The sequence below is a fragment of the Haliaeetus leucocephalus genome, unplaced genomic scaffold (assembly GCF_000737465.1).
Source record: "Haliaeetus leucocephalus isolate CR32 unplaced genomic scaffold, Haliaeetus_leucocephalus-4.0 Scaffold819, whole genome shotgun sequence".
Classification (NCBI taxonomy): domain Eukaryota; kingdom Metazoa; phylum Chordata; class Aves; order Accipitriformes; family Accipitridae; genus Haliaeetus; species Haliaeetus leucocephalus.
The window spans coordinates 4,636,970-4,659,080 of record NW_010973255.1 but is presented as its reverse complement, the minus strand read 5'-3'; the positions used below and the strand labels follow the sequence as shown (position 1 = coordinate 4,659,080).

Sequence of the window (22,111 nt, the reverse complement as noted above, 5' to 3'; positions counted from 1 at the left end):
AGATGAGTGCCAGCATTGGCTTAGATCACAGGAGGGAGAGGGGGAATGCATGCCTGGGAGCAGGAGGAATGACACTGGCAGTATTGAATTGTTTTGGAACTGCATTTTAAGGAGTGGCTGAAATACCCTGCCTTACTGTCATTGAAACATTATGAGTAAATGATACATTAGTAAACAAGTCAAATCCCTGACTAAAGTGGAAAAGGAGTTTATTTTTTGCCAGTCTTTCAGTAGGTATTTACCCAAACACTGGATTTACCAGCGACACCTCTCCTATCAATTAAAGAAATTGTTTGAGTTTTGTAAAGAGGGGAAGAATCAAAAAGAAAATATTCAAGCAGCCCAGAAGTAAAAGTGTGTGTGTGGCACAATCCTTTGTGCTTCTTGACCAGGAGAGAATAGCATGAGGGTTGCTGGGAAATTAAATCTCAAAGTGCATGAAATAAACTGAGATGGTTCTCAAGGTGAGTCACCCAGGGTGAATGAGAAGGGAGTAGAATTTGCCCTATGGTCGCAAATGTTGTTATGATTAGGGAACATGAGGGAAGTTGGAGCTCATGGTACTTAGCTACTTAGTTATCTGACTACATGCCCACTGGTCCAGTCGCTTCAGACCTTTCATTCTGCTTGCATCTATTTCTGTGGGAAATAGGACATGGGACTTTCTCATCAATACCTAAGTGCCTGATAGTGGTCACACATTTTACTCTTTTTACTAATTGGTAGTGATAGGTGATACTGTCATATTTATTACAAAAGGTGGAAGTGTTTTGAAAATGATCAGTGTACTTTCAAGGAGTGGGTGGGGTTTGTTTTTTTCCTTTGCTCATTAGCTTCCTTCCCCCTACCCACCTCTCAGCTGATCAAATTGCTATGGAATGGGAGTTAACCACAAGAGACTTAACTGTTTTGGGGGCTGCTGGGCAAGGTATCATTGGTCATGCCTGAGGAGAGCAAGAGAGTTGGGTTTGATACTGCCTTGAGGCTTCTCCTACTATGCCAGTTCCAAGTGTAACTGGAAAAACTTAAGTGTGGCAAAATGAAAAAAGGAGACTTTTTAATATTGATTATAAGCTTAGCAAGGAAAGTTCAGACATTTTTCTTTAATAATTGCAGTCATTTTTTCAGGAAAGTATGGGTAAAATGAAGTACAGCAATATGCAAAACTGAAGATGTGTTCTATTTTATCTTTGGATGTAGCTTTTAATCGTATGTTTGGTTATTACACTATATCTTTAAGCCTGCTGTTCTCAAAAGATAACCTCTTTGAATAAATTCTTGCATGGAAATTTTCCCCAAATCCTTAAAATAGCCAAAAATGTTTGCCCCCATTAGAAAAAGTCTGCTTTTACTTCATTGAAATAAGAGAAACCTATGAGTGATTGCTTTAGCCAGTCATTTTCTACCTCAAAAAAACCTTTACATTTCAAAAAGAAATAATTTTCTCTGACTTCTGCTTTTCCATTTGATTTAGACTGTGACATGTATAATAATTTTGCATGGTACACTTTAATTGATGTGTGAAATGCGTTAATATACTGACTGTTTATTTTCTGGATTGAAGTAGTATGCATGTTTTGAAGTGGTATTTTCTGTAAGGAAACATTTTAATTGAAGCTCTTGAGCAGCAAGAAGTATGCTGTATGTGAAAGGTGTAAAGAAGACGACAGACTGCTTGCTTTGAAAAGCTGGAGAATCTAATTCTGTGCCCGAATATTCTGAACAAACTAGTTTTTGATTAGGCTTAAATGATTCATTTAATCTCTTTTATGGTTAGATTCAGATCTCATGACAGTTCTGATTCAAGGTTCTTTCCTTGCTTTTTAAATGAGGGAAAGGAATTGGTAGTTTTTCGTCACCAGGGGTTTTTTGGTTCGTTTGGTTGTTTTTGTTGTTGTTGTTTTTTGGGTTTTTTTGGTTTTTTTTTTTGTTGGTTTTTGGTTTTTTTTTTAAGAAGCCTGGTGATTACAGATGTTCATAAGGGAGAGGTTTTTTTCATTTCTTCCCTCTTTCTTCAGCAGTTAGGGATAGTGATGTTCTAAGTATCTTTGCTCTGTTAAGAAACCATGATTACAGTTTTCAGGTATTTGCAATATAATTACTTAAATGTCTTGGTAACAATCAAATTATTTGGTTATTCCATATGCATTGTTTATTTTTACATGACATGCATGGAGAACAGACATTGGCCTTTATCAGTGAGTAAATAGTGAGTCAGGGGCATCAGACTGAACAACTGTGTGTGTGGAGGTCTTCTCTGATAATCTGAGACTTTTACTCCTCTTTTCTCAGTTATGATCATGTTTGTTTACATTTATTTTTTTCTTTCCTTGACAAAAAAGGGACATTTTTTGTTGTTATTGTCCCTACATGTTAAATTCATCGTCCAACTTCATGTAGGTAGCTGCTGAGACAATTTTCTTTTTGCAGCTCAGTGACTTCTTTCATGGACTGAGAGAATGAAATTTAAAATGTTGAAGAATGAGGGGGAGAGACTGAGCTTTGAGTCTTAAAATTATGCTGGTGTCTTAACATTTTGAGGTAGATAAGAGTTTTGGCAGAGGAGCCAGTAAAATTATCTTTCAAGGGCAGATGCAGTTTCCAAGGACTGGATCAGTGAGTTGTAGGCACATGGACTTCTATATTGGGGACCTTGTAGTTGTAAACAGTACTTGGTAGGATTTATATCAATAACACATAGGTTAAAGGAATACTATAGAGGGTAGTCGAAGACTGTTTCTAGTAGGCATTAAGTCACCTGTCCCCCTCCAAATGTCTGCAGTTTAAACTGAGTATCTGCTACGTGAGGTGTTTTTTTTCTCATTAGTGATTGTTTTTCAGGACCTTTCTCCTCTATTCATTTTCCTGAGTGTCCTACAAGGGAATCTGTGCTGTGCTCTTTCTGTACCTGTTTTTAACCTCTTCGTCCAGCCTATAGTGACAGGTCTGTTTCAGACTACATCAGTAGCTGGTTTTGTCCTGCTGATGGTAGCAAGTGGAATTTCTATTATGACTGGAAAGTGAAATTTCTTGTTTTGTTTGCTCTTTAACAGATGAGAGTGTGGGAAAAAAAGGATGTAGAGTAATTGAAGTGTTGGTTTCTGAATATATTTGTTCTATAATTTCTGAATATATTTTTTGTTTACTGGTAGGATGTGCATGAAGAGATTACAGCAACAAGTAGCAGAAAACCCCACTGTGCCAGCTCTAGTGGTTTTTCAGTGAGCTGTGTGATACTTAGTGTTCTTTGAGCCGCAGCTCCTGAAGTCAGAATTTGAATGTTCTTAAAACACAAGCTTCTGTCCTTCAGCCAACCCAAAACAAATACAAAAACCACAAGAATCCAGGGTTTTCTAGATTAATTTTGAATGCTTCTATTTTTTTTCCTTTTTTTTTTAATCTTTGGTATGGGTGAACTCTGGGTGATGTGGAAATGAAAGGGGAAAACAGGAGAGAAATGAGGACAGGGCTGCAAGAGTAAGTTCCTTCTCCAAGTCCTTCAGTCAGATAAAATTGCCAGAATATGTAGAAAAGCATTGCCACCAAATGTGAAACTGAAAGTCTGTGCTGAGTTTAACTGCTCAGAGTCCTAACCTTCTAGACTGGTTTTGCTCTTTTGCCTTCCACGTTGTCAGGCAGAGACTGTGGAGCCTAGTGTCTTCCCATATACTTTAGAATTTTCCAAAACTTAGCCTCTAACACTTAGTCTGCTCCATTAAAGGGTATAACTGATGCTTGTTTTGAATAAACCAAAGTGAAAGACAGAAAAAGAAATGATACTGGTAAGAATTCCTTTCTTCTTTCTTTCTTGCCTGAAGCTTTTCAGAAAAGCAAAGCTCATTTTTATGTGGTCGTGGCAATCTTTTGGTGACTGTTCCTTGCTTTTAAAACTGGAATTACAAACACTTCTAGTCAGCTTCATGCTGATGATGACTATAATTGATGCAGAATTACATTTGTTGTAAGGTTATAATTGTATAACTATCCAGTTGAAAACTTGGTATTCTGAAAGGTTTTCACAACTGAGTGACTGGGTGGTAAAATACGGATCTGAGCAAAAATGTCACCATTGCACGTCTGGTGCCAAGCTTGAAACTGTTATTTTTGTGAATTGCCAGATACCTGTACAGCTCAGTTACTTGATATGCTTTGTTCATGCTTCGTGATGTAGGTAACAGATTTTTTTTTTTTTTTCCCCCATGTTGGGTTAGAACTGTTCTGTGGATGTGTTCATGGAATATCTAACACTTGGCCTGTCTTGATTTTAGTCTCTTTGCCTTAGTTCACTTGCAACTTCAGGGGACTTATAGTGGAAAGATGAATTGGTGTTTGGAGATCACTTTCTGTTCCCATACCGGACTGATGGGTACTAGCCCAGTTGCTAACAAAGAAGTAGTTTGTCTTAACTCTTTGGAGATTCATTGAAAGCTTGGAATCAAATACATATGATCTTTATTTCATATTAATTTGGTACTTCAGATTATATTTTAATATTTTAAAATAATTATATTTTAATTATTTTTTAATAATTTTAATGCAAGACCAAGGATAATAGAAGGTACCTAAAGTCAGTTAAGCATTTCTTTTTAAAGGCTCAAGTGCCTTTAAACGTCTGTGTAAAAGTAGTAGGCTTGAGAAATGAACTTTTTACGGTTTCTGTCAGCAGCATTGGTATGGCTAGGTGTTTGTTGATGATAGCAGTGGCACTGGTCGCTTTGTTTATAACTAGCAACATGCTATTTGGCTGTTAGCTCTGGAGTTCAGCAGTCATTCTGCTTGAATAGAGTGCCAATCTAACAGCCCCCTCCTAACAAGAGAAATACATCCCCAGTCTGTACTCTTCCCCTACGTCTGGGCTTGTACTGGCACTTCTTAGGTCCCTCTTCCAGCCAGCTCAGTTTGCTGGAGACTCATTCAGGCTCCCCCTCACCCACCAGAAAATAACTTTCCGCTGTGCTAGCAAACGGAATTGCCTCCTCGAAGGGTCCAGTGAGCAGCAGGGCCAGAGCAGAGCTGGCGTGGCGGAGGAAGGCGGGCAAGAGCTCTCCCGGTAGGTGGCAGCAGCAACCTTTTGAACTGGGCCGAACTGGGGCTGGGGGGGGCGGAGGGATGAGGACAGGTATATGATAAGCAGGTCAAGAAGGGTCACTTAAGGTGGCTTGCTAGCTTTTGATAAATGGGGTCCTGTTAAAGGATTTATCTCGGAACTCTGTGAAAGTGGTTGTGATGCAGAATGCTTAACTTGGGGACGCTTACCAAAAGAGCTCTGCAGTAGTATTTAGAAAGGAACCCCTCCAAATGACAGCAAGCTGCTGCTGTTTGCTCAACTACCTGTTGCAGGATCTTCTGAGAAGGTAGATTAATTTAGGTGCATCTGTGTTACCATAATGATATGGTATGACTTTTAAATAATACATTTTACTTTTTGTGCATAAACAGGTAATACTTGTGTTAGGTGACGTATTTGGCCACATCAAAATTCATGACTCTTACCTGGTCTTGTACAACTGTGATAAGGTGCTAGAACAAGTACCTAAATAAAGTTGTATGTTCACGGGTTTCACAGACTACAGTTTAGTTTAACTGTGAGTTTATCAGAATTCACACCATAAGAGCAGTGCAGTGAAACCTGACCCTGAAGAGGTGTGTTCAGACCAGGTGAGAAACCAGCCTGCTGTTTCGGGACTTCAGGGTGGTGTTTCCTTTACAGTATAGACTGCTGTGGAGTTACGCTACAGGACGATCAGTAGTTTAAGATCATTTGGTCCAGGTCTGACACATACATGCTTATCATTATTTTGTGCCTCTTAATTGCTGAACAAGTGCACACTTAATGGCTAGTATTTTTATCTGAATGGACTTGAAATTGCACAACCTTAACTCCTGGGAGGATAAGCATCTATGGTGGGATAAGTTGTATTCAGGATAGAGGGTAACTCTGTCTTAACCTGAATTAAGCCTGTGTCAGCGTTTCACACTAAATTCATTCCTGCTTGAGGTTTGGGGAAAAAAAAAAAAAGTCCTGAGTCAACAGATTTTCAGGTATTATTGTTACTGGTTTGTTATATTGTAATATCTGTTGGAAGTTTACTAAAAGATCAAAATACTAAACAAGATCTGTTGCTCATGATCCATCTCTGAGAAGTGATAAATATCTAAGCTCACATGTGTCCAGTGATGGCTGGAAAGAGTACAGTGTATTCTTGGCATTAATATTGATTGAGAATAATTTTTATAAGACTCATACTTTGATTACAGTATTCCTCCTTTGAAATTCTAAACTGTACTTTGAATTAGATCTGATGATAAACATCTGAAGTTAACAGGTGAAAAAAATACATTTATTCCCTTATTCTTTAAGTTGGTAACATTAAAATATCTCATGAATGCTTTGAAGCAAATTCATAGAAAGAAGCTACAGAAGTCGGACTTAGCTGTTCGATATGTTTTCAATTTAAACATTTGAAAAGATATATTTGATTTATTCACTTTCCTGACATGTGTACAGAAACTTGCCTAAATGTGAAGCATGTATGTGTGAATAAGTTATGAACTGCTCCCAAAATTAGGTTTGGGGTTTTTTTTAAGTAAAAGCATATACTTGCTTTCAGATACTAACTGCCATCCTTTAAAAAACTGCTGTAACCAGAAGGAGGAAGGTGATTATGCGTCATGGATGCTGCTTTTCAACATGGTTGAGACACAGCTGTGTGCTCCCTGTGTCTTGCATGCCATGCTTATATGATATAAACCATCTTCTATTTGGCAGCCTTATCCATGTAGTGATAAGCTTGAGCCATTTGTATGCCAATAGCTCTTGTCCCCAAGAGTAGAAAGCATTTATATCAATAAAGCACAACCAGCGGGGTTTCATACCTTTTTGTGGCCTTGTAGACATGTTTATCCAGTAGTTCTTTTGGACTGAAAAACTTGAGGAGTAGAGCAGATTACTAACAGAAAGGCTTGTCCTATTGCTGCTGAAGGTTAAAATCTTATCAAGGAGGTGGAGTGTAGCACTTACACAAACGCAGTAACTAGTATTGTGAGATGAGTTGTATTTTTTTAGTCTTGTTGCTTTATCATAGCACAGAAAATGTGCTTACATATAAAGGTGCTGTAAACAGATATTACTGTCCTAGCTTACAGTTTATTTTCACCTCCTTTTCCATTGCCCAGGAGAACAAATTCCTCTTCCATTGCTAAGAGAACAAATGCAGTAGCATCTTGCCCATTTGCCTGAAGGGCAGAGATCCAATACCAGGTTTTGTGTGTGAACTAGTGAAAGAAAGAGTAAATGACAGAATACATTTGTTCCATGCAAAGAGGGAATGATAATGATGGGGGGGGGCGGGAGGGGGGAGGGGAGCAGTTTGCAACTTCTGTTTTAAAAAATAATAGTTCCTAAGAGAATTTCTTATAGCCCTTGCATAGTATTTCCTGAGAAGTGGGTGGAAGCCTCCTGTGCTTTTTTCTTTTTGTGCATTTGTGAGGTAGTACTCTTCTATTCTGCACTATTTGGATAATGCACTTAATCAGGGAATGCCAAAACATTTAAAGACCAAGGGTGTAGTTTCATGAGCATTTTTTTCCATGTCAGCGCTGGCATGAGCTGCCCTGACCTTAGCTTCTTATTCCTGCCTTGCCCCTCAGTTGCAGTAGTATAGCTGGTTAATGTTCCAGGTGGCTATGCAGCAAAGCAGATTGTGGAATTTACCATCAGAAAAATATTATTTTTAACCTGGATCGATTCCCTGACCAGCCCCACTGCTCAGCTGCACAAACACTTGTGCCAGCACAGCTGACGGATGAGGACTGCTTAAGCTGGTACTGTAGTGGAAAAAGTGTTGTGAAACTATAGCCTATGGCTTAATCTGTGTATTCTAGGTGTTTTGCTGGTACAGTTACACTATGCTAGCAAAATATTCCTCACACAGATGCAGCTTTCATCAGTACAGTTTATTTTGATTGTGGAATGGAGAAAAGGATAATTGTGGGGTTTGCTCTGATACTTCTATGTTGTCAAAATACATAATACATACAACATATGTCAGTCAATTCTGTTTTAAAATTATTATTCTTTACGTAAAAAACCTGATTTGAACTACTGTGGATCATTAGAAAATGGAAGAACTATAAAATCAAGGCATCCTCTGTTTATTTGTGTTGTCTGCTTGAAATACATGTAATGTTGAGATAGTTGCTTCCATCTTTAACCACATTGGTATTCCTGCAGATGATGAAGGATTAATAGCAATCTTTATTTTTGAAGGTGAAGGCAACAGGAAATCTTACAAGAAATGAAATTCACAGTTCTTGAGTAGATTCAATAAGAAGCTAAAAGCTCTGAAGAAGAGGTTTAAGATTGCAGGAGATAATACAGAATTTCTTAAGAATTCCTTTTTTTTGTCACTACACACTTAGGAAGGTGGTTATGTAGCTATGGGTCCACTTAGGAAAGGAAGCATCAAAATGTTTTGATTCTTCGTCCGGAAACTTTGGCTCTCTTATTACTTGTCAAATTTCCTGCACTCAGGCAATTAGATTCTTTAATTTCTTTTCTGATGTGGTGGTTCTTTTGTTTTAGGTATTAGTTTATTTCACTTCTCAGTCTGATGCTATAAATGGGGGGGAAAGAGGCAAGTAATCTGCCTTACTTGAAATAGTTAAAGAATTTGAATTTTTTTTAGGCTTTGCTTTTACAATTTGTAATTCTGTATATTGCTAGATATGATACAGAGTGAAGAATAATTTAAAACTGTTACATTTCTTTGTATTCAGGTACCATTCAGCTAAGGTGGGCTTCCTTCAGTCATATTTGACTAATAGTGTATTTATAAGGTTTAAAAAAAATGCTACAGTATTTCATATTTTTTACTCTTTAAGCTGATAAATATCTAAGCTCACATGTGCCTGTAAACCAGTTTTCATTGATTTAATTTGGTAATTAGTGTTTGGATTGCCTTCTGCCCAATTCAACTTCCAAATATCAGTCTGGAATGGGCTTTGTAATACAGGGACAATGGGAAATCTTAGGTTTTGCAACAAACTAGTATTCTAAATGCTTTTATCAAATGTTACTTATGATAATGCCAAACAATTACAAATCGATTGAGAAATGTAAGGTAGTGTTACAGTAGAAATTTGTGCTTTGCATATTCCTTTAAGAGTTCACTATCCCTATGGCAACAACTGGAAGGAGCTTTTTATAATTACGCAAAGTTTAAGGTTTCATTAAAATGGAGGAGGGGGAAACCAGCTCCTGCACTTCTACTTCTTGTGGCTTGGAAAGGAAACACAAATCTGTTCTTTGTAGACAGTTTTTTGCTGACTCTTTGTAGCTTTCCTAAGCACTGAAGAGAAATTTTAATGTGTGGATAAACTTACTGATCTGTGCAAGAGTGATATTGCTAAAATCTCTATATTTGAGAAAATTATGCAATAGTTCAGAAGCTATAAAGAAAACTCATGCAGAATTTCTTCCAAAGTTGGAAAAGGCATATGGGCAATTCATTTCACCGTAATAGTAGTTTCCCTTGCTCTTGAATCCATAAGAAATAAATTTCTAACTTCCAGTGTTGTTTGTAATGGAGTTTTCTTTATAGAATTTTAAGTTACGAGAAGAACTGCCTTTGTTTCTCTTATGATATAAATTGAGATACAAGGAATATCTTTTCTTAAAAGGCAAGTTACATTTATTGTTGTAGAGTTCAAGTAATTTACTGTTAGATTAGTTTTTACTATGAAACATAGTGGATAGAATATATTTCAATCTACTATTATACATATTAATTTTACTATTAACCCAGGCCTAGGAGCGTTTCATAGTTCTTCATTCTGAATTCATGTAACTGAAGTGGCAGTGTTGGTGGTAGATTTTGTTGTTCTAGAGTATGTTGTTTTGTACCTGAAAGACATGGGCCTGTAGCTTGCCTCTCATGTTGATGGTATTGGCATTTAGTTTTGATTTGGCTGGAGCAATCAATCCTGTTAGGACTCACTAATGGTAAAAAGGGATTGAGTTTACTGTAGCTGAAACAATGAAGCAAGTGTGAATATTTCAGAATATGTTTTAATATTGTGAAATGGAATGGTTTAGGTTTATTAGTTTTAAATTATTTATGATAACTGGTGGTGTTTTATGACAAATTCAGTGGATTCTGTGGAAGGCTTGCTTCCTTGGATGCTTTCTGTGGCCAGTGTCACTAAGCCTCTCTTACAGGGACTAAAATTAGTCATGTATTTTAAACCTATATAGCTCTTATTGATGTAAAAGGGCACAGTATGGTCAAAATTTGTGCTGCGATGTCTTGAAAATTTGTCCAGATGTGATTTTGTTACATGCCAATCAACCAAGCTGCTTATCTATCCCCTGTGGCTCCCGGTGAAATGGTTAAGATGCCTTGTTCAGTGTCATTAATACTGTTGTATAATAATAGGGGGTGAGAGGCCTCATCGTCTGCAGACTAGGCCAGTTTCCAGGGATGCCTGGAATTTTAGACTGTTTTGATTCCCTCAGTGGCCCAATCACTAGAACTGTTCCTTTTTTAAAATGTGTATAAGGGTACCCTGACAGTATCAGAATGAGGATGTAACATTTCCAATGGCAGATTACCGACTTCTTTACAGCTTGAACATAGCTTTAAGGGTAAGGTAGAAATACATTTAAGCTCAAAGGAGGTGTAGTCTCTCAATATTGTTTCATAGGCTGTTGTCTGCTCTTGTCCTGAGGACTTCTCATGTAACGACCAAAAGTGATTGCATGTCTGTCTCACGAGACTAATCAGTAGGCTTTCTGGAAGATCTGTAGGATAAGAGGAAGCCACAGCATTTCAAAATATTTCTAATCGGTTTTTTTCCACATAAGGAATTAACTATACCACCTCATTTAAAATAACTAGCCATTAATTTGCAACATGGTGGTAACTTTTATTTCATGGAAAGTGTAGCAGTTTCCATTCCTTACTGGAAAGAAACTGCTTTTCAAGGCAGTGGGGGGAAAATGAAGTTTAAAAGTACTTCTGAAACCATTTGGTTTTGGTTTGGTTGGGTTTTGTTGGTTTGTTGTTTTGTTTTTTTTTTTAACTTGGTTTCATAATGACTGGTGCCAGTAACAACTCATAGTAGCCCTTTTTGATATCTGTATGCTCTTTCACTTAAAAGGTTCAATGTTCTCTTAGTCAACAAATGGCCATCCTGCATTTGTCCACAGAGGCAGAGCAAGATCTGCTAGCTGCTATGACATCGGAAGATGTGGGGCTTGAAAACTTTTTCTGAACTTCAGTATATGATATTGAAAAGGGTTTTCCAATGTCTGTACTGGCATCTAAAACTTTCTGACTGTGAAAATATTGTTAGCAGTGGCTTTGATTTTTGGCATTAAGAAGTTTGGCATTTTAAAATTTGAATTTCAAATATATAAATGGGTTCTCTCTGTCTAGAGGGGACATTTGTCTGGGCTAGAAAGATGTAAGTCTTGCTCAAAGGGAACCAAATTCCACTGAAAGCTGTAAACATCTAATTAGTGGAGAGGGATCTAAAGGTCTCTGGAAAAGAGATTTGGGGCTCACAAAAGCTACTGATTAAGATTCTGCATAGAGCCCAAGAGTAGCAGATAAATACTTGGCACAGAGGTTTGAATTTAATTTGGGCTCGGTGTCATGAAATGCATTGAGGCTTATAATTTTTCCTATAGCTCTTCCTCATAGCGTGTTCAGCCCCATAACTTTCATTTTTCTCTGCATGTTTTTCCCCACTTTCTTAAGTTGGCAGCTCTCAAACTGAATGCTTTTCTCTAGGTTCTGCGGGTTGTGTGTGTCTATGTTCACAAAATAATCAGAAGTACATTCAAAGGTTGAAAGTATTATACATGTAACAGAAATACTTTTTCTCTTCTATACTAATTATTTTATTTCTTTAGATACCTATTTTTGCTTCATTTAGAATACAATTAGTGATGTAAAAGCACTGTAAAAGATTCAAGTTAATTAAACTTGCTTTAAAAAAGCATGTTTCAGACAGCAGCTGTAAATCTAAATGGGCTTCAAAGTACTTCCCACTGTGTCAGTCTTCTCAAAGCATAGGCAAAAGGGCTTTTCAGACTGGACATAAGAACGAACACAGCCAGCCTGTTGTAGGATGTGATTATTCCTTCTATTCAGCACCTGTGAAGGTGCATCAGACAGAGTGTCTTGAGCCTGCCATTACAAGAAATGCTGACAAACCAGAGCAATTTCAGCTGAGGGCAACTAAGATGTTTAGTGATATATGTGGAGAAACTGAGGAAATTCAGCATCTTTAACATGGGGAAGAGATGCCTAAAGGTGGACTTGCATATAGTCTTAAGTTGTTTTAATGGGAATTACAGGCAAGATGGGGGAGGCATACTCTTCTCAAGTGGTGAGCAAAATGAAAAGAAGTGATAGATTGCAACAAGGGAAATCCCAATTGGACATAAGGAAAAAGTTCTTGGGGGCATGATTAAACACTGGAGGAGGTTTTCTAGAAACCTAGTGGAATCACCATCCTTGGAGATTTTCAGAATTTGGCTGGCCAACACCCTGTGCACCTGGTTTAAACCTGAAGTTAGTCCTGCTTTGAATAGGTGTTTGGAGCTGTTGACCTCCAGAAGTCCCTTGCAACCTAATTTTTTTTCAGCGATTCTATGAAAATGGAGCTGTCCTTTTATTGCAGAGTATTCCAGGGTTGTAAGTCCAAGTTTAGAAAACATTCCAGTTCAATACTGTTTTATCAGGGATGCTGTTGGAGGTGGTTTGAGACAGAGCAGTCTTAAATTACATAATTCCAGTCTGTTTGAGGTTGCATAAATCGAGGCTAGTGCTTCCTAGAATATGTTTTTACACATTTCTTAGAAATGTTCTTGGTTTGGGTTTCTTTGGCAGTCACTGCTCTTACGCACCTATTCTAGTTGTAGAATTGGTTTAATATGCAATCCCACAGGGAGATAATAGGAGTGGAATATACAAATGGTGCAGTCATACCACTGATTGGTGCTGGCTGCTAAAATATAATACATGGTTCATAACTGACTACTCAAATTCAGCTTTTGGTCTAGCCACACTTACAGGGTCTGTAATTCAGATTCTTAATTACAGTTCTTGGAAAGCGAGTGTAATTTATGTCAGCCTCTTTCATTGTTCTCTCAGTTTAGCAGTGAAATATTTGCTTTCAGAATAATGCAATTCCAGACTTTTTGCATGGTAGGATCTTCCAGTGTGCCCTACTATCTGCTGGATGTGATATGGGTGAATGTACCCAAGATGGCTTGAGCTTATGCAGCAGCTCATCGCTGCTGAAGCATAAAGAATAATCCAACAAAAAGAAGGATATTGTCTTCTGATAGGTTAATCACTTGAGTTTGACCCAGAGAAGAGGTGAACAAATATCATGACCAGAGCAAGCAAGATGGCAGAACTGCAATATCAGGGAGCAAAGTGGAGGGAGAAGGAAAGGTATGTTCTCAGTCTTTCTCATGTAGTTTCACCCTAAATCACTAAGCACTTCATTAGTAAAGGAGCATGCAAGGTTGACTATTACTGCCAGTTAACTTGCAGTGCAGATCTTGTGCCTCAGAGGGGATCTGAAGTCGTCTTGTAGGGGAAGATTCACTTAATCTTATCCTCACAGTGAGAAGAATAGCGATAGTGGACTTGTGGAGTATTCCTCATAAGCAGTCTGGAAATTGAAGCTAAAAAAAAAACCCCAAAATCAACTCAAGATGGTTCTGTCTTTTCCTGGCTAAGGTAGCTTGTGCTCTGGACTTGTGCTACAGGAGGCGCCTGACAGATCTAATAATGTTAATGCTGGAGCTTCATTGTTAGCATCTGCAAAAATGAGTGGCCTTTGTACTTGGTTTGAAAAGGTTCGTAGAGATTTTGGGCATATATATTCAGAGGACTTTTTTTTTTCTACTCCTTCTCCAAAGGCAAAGTAGGCTAGATTGTTAATTCTGAAATTACTTTGAAGAGTTGAAAATCAGAAAACTCTTAGGTGGCTAACTAGCCAGCTTTCATTTGTATTGAAGCCAGTAGATTTTAGCTAAAATATTTTGAACTAGTGTTCGGGGGCGGGGGGGGCGGGGGGTGGATTAATGAAAGGCCTTAAATAGTTTGTTTTGGTAAAACTTGAGATTACTATTTTGCATTAGTATATTCAAATAAATGTTGTTATTTAATTAACAAACAACAATAATGTTAGGAATCTTCAGGAGGGGTGTGATGAATGTTACCTATGGAGTCCTTAATCTGAAGATTGAGCACAATTGTCTTCTTAGCAACTAATTTTTTTCTTTTTCCATGCATAATGTTTTTGCCATAAGTCATTCTCTTAGTTTGGCAGTCTGAATTATAAGAGAAGTCCTGCTTTTGACATGTTATGATCAGTATCATTACCATCCTGGACCGATGATTTAAGGTTACTTGATTATTTTTAGATTGTTTTAATTAATCTGATTGTAATGAATTGTTCTTGAAATATGAACATATAAAATAAGTCACTTTTTGCATACAGAGCAGGGAACTGAGAGCACTTTCTGAAAGGAGTATGTGGAAAGGAAAGGGAACGCTTGGAGTTACTTTTAAACTTTTTGGATTCCTTGTGGCTTTTTGTGACACATGCATTCACTACTTGGTGAATGCCAAAGAAAGTGTAATTTGATCGTTGGGCCACGTTTGGTAAATACTAGTTTTGTGGGGACAGCCTGTTCTGTCCATAGGGGAAAAGCTCACTGCCAAAATCTAAAAGCTTTCTCTTTTATTTGGTTCTCTATTCTTTTGCTCTAGACTACTGAAATACATATACGTGTTACTTGTGACACTAACAGCATCTGTATTTGCTTTAGTTGTTGTAGTGTTTGGTCAGTAAGTTTTCAAACTATAGTTTTGTTGAAATCTGGCTAAGTAGTTAATTTGAGAAAATATTTTGCAAAACTTTCTCTTAACATATGATCAGTGAAACATTAAAATCTGATGTGATGCCCATAGCCTGCTGCTGCTTAGCAACTGTTTGAATACTATTTGTGTTGTGTTGTTTGATGCTTTCTTTAACAGTCCAAACGTACTTCCAGTTTCTCTGTAAATGATGTATTTTAAAAATGATTAGCTAGTCTTCCACACATAATTTATACTGCAGGTAAGGTTGAAAACAGGAGCTGAAAGTTCTTTAAGTGTTAAATTTGTGTTCCTTCCATTTGGATTGTAAATGAGAATAAAGTACCTGTCTTGCTAGACATACTTTTAAAAAACATTCCAAAAGCTTATTTCTTTGGCACTAAATAATATTTTTTTTCCTCTAGGGAAGAACATCAGGGAAGAAGGCAAGCATTAACATTCTGTGAAATAGTTTTTAATCTTCAGATCATAGTTCTGAGAATGATTTTAGCTGGCACAGCTTCCACCAGCCTCTATTGCTCCAGTTGGCACAAGCATTTGATTGGCAGAGTGACGAACAAGGCTGGGAAACTGATTTAGGTTAAAATTAACCTAGCCCAAAAAAATGAGATTACTAAGTAGGCTAAGATGTATTCTGAATAAGTAATCTAATTTTTTCATACAAGTGCTTACTCAAGGGAGGAAGGGGAAGTGCCAGCCCGCGTACTAATGGAGAGAAAAGCAGGATCTTACCTTCAAGAGAACCTGGACCTCAGACTGTCCTAAATGCCTCTTGTCCTAACCATCATACCATGCCTGTTATAAATCTACTTAAATTACATATATGAATGATTTTGATACTAGTGTTTCATAAGGAAACTTTGATATACCAGAAGTGATAGTTCCACAGTGTAATCTTAATTGACTGGTTAGTTAATGATGCTGAGTTATGAATACAAGTCAAGCAACTTAAACTTCATTTACATTTTCTTTGAAACATGAGTGAAAGGATTTGGTTTGTGGTAATGAAGGGTTAAAATGTGGATGTGAATTCAGTGGCTTGAAAAGCAAAAACTTGTATGGTGAGGACTATACCTGAGTAGTAGGAGGAAGTTGTGTGGTGTCATGACTATACACGACAGCTAGGAGGAAGTAAAATAGCTTGTTCCTTTCTCTTCTAGTGCAGTGCGCTAGCAGTCCAGACAGCCAGCTGTGGGTTGGTGATGATCCATTTTAATGCTTCAAGCAATGGCTTTCATGTGAATGGGATCAAAAATTCCACCACCAGAGCTTCAAACTATACTTGTACGTGGCATCTAACGTACATTTGTATGTACAGGTAACTGTTTATACTATATAGGAAAGAACACTGAAGGTGGTATGTGATGAATTTATTTTTCTCTTATATCATACAGTTTGTGACTTTTAATAGCTTACAGACTTGCTCAAAATGCTATTGCTCAAGCTATCCTTGGTATCTTTTTGCTTTTCTCTAAGCAGATAGCCCCTCTAAAGCCAGTAGTACTGCTTAGGAGTTTTTCAATTTCAACATTTTTCTTTTGAGTGGTGTTTTGTATAAACCAGGCATTCTCAAAGTAGGCTGCGAATCACAGGGAAATGCCACATGAATGTGGCTTCAGCAAGCTGAGGGGGGGTGGTTTGTGCACATTGTATACTGGTGCTTGACAGTTCCTGGTTGTATGACTGCCACAGATATGAGAGCCCTGCCTATAAGATTTGCAAAATGTTAGTATTCTTCTCTTAAGTGCCTGCTGAGCACATGGGGAATCAGAGATTTTGACCCTATGACCTGGAAAAATTCTTCTGGTTTCACAAGTTAGAATTGCTGCTATGTTTTAAAATGAGATCAGCAATGAGACTGCACTGATAAGACTGTTCGGAAGATATCATAGTTCAGAAGTGTAGTGTTTTGCCTAGTGAAATACAAAAGAAAGATGATGAATGAGCTGGGAGTACAAGAGGAGAGAAATTGTTTCTTTGGTTGCATTCCAGTATGTTAAAATCAGAGTGTGCAGTTCTATTCCTGGCATTTCTGTGGAGTTACTGCATGATGTTAGGCAGGACTTGAGTGATGTGTGTGCGAATACACGTCATACAGCTTAATTGTGATGTTACAATTTTATTAGTCTTAATTTCTCAGTGCTTGATTTTTAATTTTTTTCCTAAAAGTAACTTTATTTTATGTAGATGAGTATTTAAAGTCTTTACTGAGTTAAGTCACTGTTAATATAGTCTGCTGTGCAGTAGGTGTATCAACTGTTGAACACTACACACCAATTTAAGATACAAGTGAAGAGTAATTAATTAAAAGCAACATATATTTAGAGTAGGTACTATTTCTGCGAGTTTGGCTGTCACATGACTGAACCACCCTTAAATTTATAAGTAATACAGAGTATCGCAACTAGATTTAATTTGCCTTCAGTACATTCATGCTTTTTTGAGGCCTTTTGATTCAGTTATTGCGTTGGTCTGACTTCTTGTTTGTAGAATATGATGAACAGTATGTAACATGGCTGCAAGGGCAAAGACCCAGCAGGAATATTCTTAGCAATTTTCTTGTTCATAGTAGCCTTACTGTAGCAGGAAATGAGAATTTTAAAGACTTTTTTTCTATTGTTATTATTCTAATATACCTATTGTCAGAAGCTCATTTTTTAAATTTGGTAATGAGAATTCCTCAGGCTAGAGACCTCTTGCTTGCCTTGTGAAATGTTATTGCATCTCATTGGCTGAGTTAGAAACTTAGTAAAATAAGTTTCCCTCCTAATTGTATGGCTTGAGGAGATTTCGGCACTGTGCCATGACAACTGCATTCAAAAGCATTATCATTAGTGTTGCCCTTGCTGCAGTAGTAATGACCCTTAGAGCAATAGAATAAATGAAGGATGGAAAGATCTCTGGTTGACTCTATTCTGGGAACATGACAAAGAAAACAGAATTGTTGTAAGTCTTAGAGCAGAGGTGGTAGTTCCCTCCAAATCAGTTTTCCAGACCTAGCAATTTTGTTTCTCCAGCTTCTGCTTATGGCAAGAGTTAGCCTTATCCTTTATATTACCTTATACCCTTATAGTTACCCTATATTTCATCCTCAGTAAGAGGATTCAACTGTCAGCCTTTAGACAAGCACTTGCCACTTTTAGTGGTAACTCATATGGGGCTGTACTAATACCATCTGAATTTTTCATCTGCTTGTCTAAACAACAGCTAAAGTTGCCTACTTACCTGGTTTAATCAGCTTCAAGAGACATGGGGGGGGGAACCACGACACACATCATACTTGCCGAAGCTGAACATCTTCCAAGTAAGGACATGTAAGTTTTGATCTGAATTTTAAAGAACTGGAGAGAGTGTCAAAGGTGCAACTGGTCCTGAACTTGAAACATATGCTCACCTTTGTTTCTTTCTGTAGTCATACAAACATTTGAGATTTAACCAAAAAAAAAAATCCAAAAAGGCAGTGAGATGTAGAAGAAGGGGGTAACTCATAGCCTGTATTTTGAGGGTCAAGGAAGATATGTTTTATATATTGCAGCTTGGCTTTTCTCCCTCCTTCCCTTCCTCTCAGCCCCATGCTGGCTAGGTCAGTTTCTTAAAGGTAAGACCAGGTTTTGTTGGAGTAAGACTTTCAGATCTTTGCTTCCTGTATCTTTGTTTCCTGGCAGTGGACACCACTGTCTTGCTGGGCCATATTGCAGTGGCCAGCTTGTGCCAAAGTGAATCACTGTTTAGACTGGGGTTGCACAAGAAATTTAAGTTAAAAAGCAAAAAAATGGAGACTGACTTAATGAAATCAGAGAAATAATTAGAAAAACTTTCTCATAAGACCAAGAAATAACCTCAACTTTATGTGCGCCTAAGAAGGAGAGAGATGCAAATGACTTATGATTTTTTTTCCATAAATTATTGTTTTCAGTCAAAGCAGCAAGAAAGCTTCACCTTAATTTTTAAAAATATTTGCAGTGAGCTTTTTTTGTTTCAGAAAGTCTCATTGTTGATAACATTAGGTGTGCTATAACAACATTTTAGGCCAATGTTGTAAGCAAGCGATTTCTTTCCTCTAAGGAAAAATGTAATGCATGGATTAGAAAAAAGGTCACAGCGTATAATATGAATAAGAAAACAATTGCCATACCTTGTTGCTACTAGGATTTTTGTGAGTATGTTTTTCTAATGTAATTGTATGCATACAACTTGCTATACAGCCTGACTTCAGCAACATCATCAATTGTAGGGGAAAAAATTCTTAAAGCATTACTTAATGCATTGGATTTTGATGCAGTTGAAAGAATTGCAGTTATCTTTGGGTTTGACATCACTGATACAGATTCATAGAATGGTTTAGGTCTGAAGGGGCCTTTAAAGATCATCTAGTCCAAGCCCCCTGGTGTGGGCAGGGACATCTTTCAGAGGATCAGGTTGCTCAAAGCCCCATCCAACCTGTACGCTTCCAATGAAACATCCACAACTTCTCTGGGCAACCTGTTCCAGCATCTCACCACCCTCATCATAAAGAATTTCTTCCTTATGCCCCATCTAAATCTATGCTGTTGTAGTTTAAAACCATTACCCCTTCTTCAGAGTTGTTTGTCTGTAGGTACGGGCCATTACTGATATACTTTGATTCTGGTGTATTGCCCCTAAAATACTGTCATGTCCCTTGATCTCTGATTAGCTTCATTTCTGGCTTACAGTTGTAGGATAATGGAATTTCTTAGCATTTTTAGGGGTACTTGCTTTAGCATCAGTATGAAACACAGAAAGAAGTCTTTCAAATACCAATCTAGTCATAAACAAAACCATTGTAAGATTGGCTTACATAATGGAAGCTTTGAGATTTTTAATGCTGTTGCTGACTTCTGTATTGAACTGCTGAAGTTCAGATATTTGCCTGGGTACGGAAGCTTTCCAGAGCTTCCTGCTGTGAACTGAATAACCCAAAATGCATACCAGAAATGGAACTACCAGGCAAGCAGCTAAAACATGACACAACACGGCTCATCTTCTTTATGTTCTCATATGAATCTTGAAGAAATATGGTAATGCTGTTAGCAGGAGCATATTAAAAGGTCACAAAGTTCACTCTTAGACTTTCCACTGTTGTGGAAATGTGACAATGGCATAATTTGACATCCAGCAGTAGTAGGTCACTATAAACGAGAGCAAAAGCATTATATATCATGCATGTAACTTAGCACTTCTTTGGCCTTTTGCATTCTTTCATCTTTGAATCAGCAATATAAGGAAAAACAGTAATGTACTTTCAGTTACAAAATTGAAGATTTTTTTTTTCCCAAAACTTTTCATGGATAAATCTGACAGTTATTTCAGTTTCAAACTAGTTGGGTTTGAAGTGCCTCTCTGATGCAGTCTTCCCACTGAGAAGGGTGTAGTAACAGTATTTTTGTTTAGTTCTGAAGTGATGACACTTCTTGCTGTTCTGTTTAGTATGAGAGCTAAGATATGCGAAGTAACAGAAAGCTATGAATAACTTTGATTTGTGAGAAACTGTAGCAATGCTATAATAAAGGGTGATCTCTACAATGGTTGTAAATTAAGGCATAAATACATTGTTTCACAAAATTGTTGGCTTCTCAGTATGAAACCCAGCAATTGTTCTTTACCTAAGTATTTCAATGTGGATTTAATTCTTTGTGCTTTTTAAAATCCAATTTCAAACTGTTGCCATCTAAATTTATTTCTCTGATAAGTCATATTTCTGTCTTCTAAAACTAAATTGTTTATGTATAATTTTGAAGAGAGCTTTACACTGAGGAAGCCTGAGATTCCTGGTCGTGTGATCTCTTAATAGCAAAAAGCATCGTGCTCTTCCTATGTGCCACCTCCTATACAGTGATTAGAATCATAGACTCGTTTATGTTGGAAAACACCTTTAAGATCAAGTACAAGTGTCAACCCAACACCACCATGCCCACTAGACCATGTTCTGAAGTGCCTTGTCTATGCATTTATTGAACACCTCCAGGGATGGTGACTCAAATACTTCCCTAGGCAGCCTGTTCCAATGTTTGACAACCCTTTCTGTGAAGAAATTTTTCCTAATATCCAATCTAAACCTCCCCTTGTGCAACTTGAGGCCATTTCCTCTTGTCCTATCGCTTGTTACTTGGGAGAAGAGACCAGTACCCACCTCACTACAACCTCCTTTCAGGTAGTTGTAGAGAGCGATAAGGTCTTCCCTCAGCCTCCTTTTCTCCAGACTAAACAGCCCCAGTTCCCTCGGCCGCTCCTCATAAGACTTGTGCTCCAGGCCCCTCACCAGCTTTGTTGCCCTTCTCTGAACACACTCCAGCACCTCAATGTCTTTCCCGCAGTGAGGGGCCCAAAACTGAACACAGGACTTGAGGTGCGGCCTCACCAGTGCCGAGTACAGGGGAACAATCACCTCCCTGCTCCTGCTGGCCACACTATTTCTGATACAGGCCAGGATGCTGTTGGCCTTCTTGGCCACCTGGGCACACTGCTGGCTCATATTCAGCTGGCTGTCAACCAGCACTCCCAGGTCTTTTTCTGCTGGGCAGCTTTCCAGCCACTCTTCCCCAAAGATGTCCCATGGTGGCTCTTCAGATAGTAATCATGTGTATCAGTCTCTTCTGAAAGGTTTGGTATCTAATTTGTGTGCTGCCTTGTTTTGTTTTTAAACTGGGAAGTCACTATCAAAAAGTACTGTGAAATATGTAGGGTTATGGCTTCCTAGAAATCGTGATCCTTGTTTTGGCAGATGTCTGTTTCATTTAGCTGAAGATTTTTAAATGAAATATGGGCTTAGCAAGCATAAGCTGAATCTTACCTGGACTCAGTGAAACTACCATGGGACTAATGACTCTAGAGTGCATTGACAGCTCTGAAGCAGCCAGTCATGCTGGACGGTGGTTTTCAGTGGTGGAGCCAGAAGTCTGAAAGCTCTGCAGCTCCAGGTCTAATTGGAGTGTAGTTTCATACTATTGAGAGGGGTTTTGGAGCCAAGAGGTTTTGAGATGGGCTTCTGTGTACTTAGGCTACAGGGTAGTCCCCTTTGGCCCAGAGGCAACTATTGTAGAGGTTTCTGAAGCTATTGAATGAACTTGTCATTCATGTCCATTTTATTGCTGCTGTTGGCAGTAGGTTACTGGCAAGTTCCCTGAACATCTACAACTTTTTAGGGCGCAACTTGTTCAAGGAAGGCTTTGATCTGATTTGGACTG

General features: G+C 38.0%; 1 protein-coding gene across 1 annotated transcript in view; it reads left to right on the top strand.

Annotated features, from left to right (window-relative positions):
* The first annotated feature begins 3,681 nt into the window (after positions 1 to 3,681).
* Positions 3,682 to 22,111, top strand: part of TAB2 (TGF-beta activated kinase 1/MAP3K7 binding protein 2) — a 51,551-nt gene continuing 33,121 nt past the window's right edge. The window contains exon 1 of the mRNA XM_010581924.1: positions 3,682 to 3,782. The gene's annotated coding sequence lies outside the window, so the exon portion shown is untranslated. The remainder of the gene's footprint in view (positions 3,783 to 22,111) is intronic.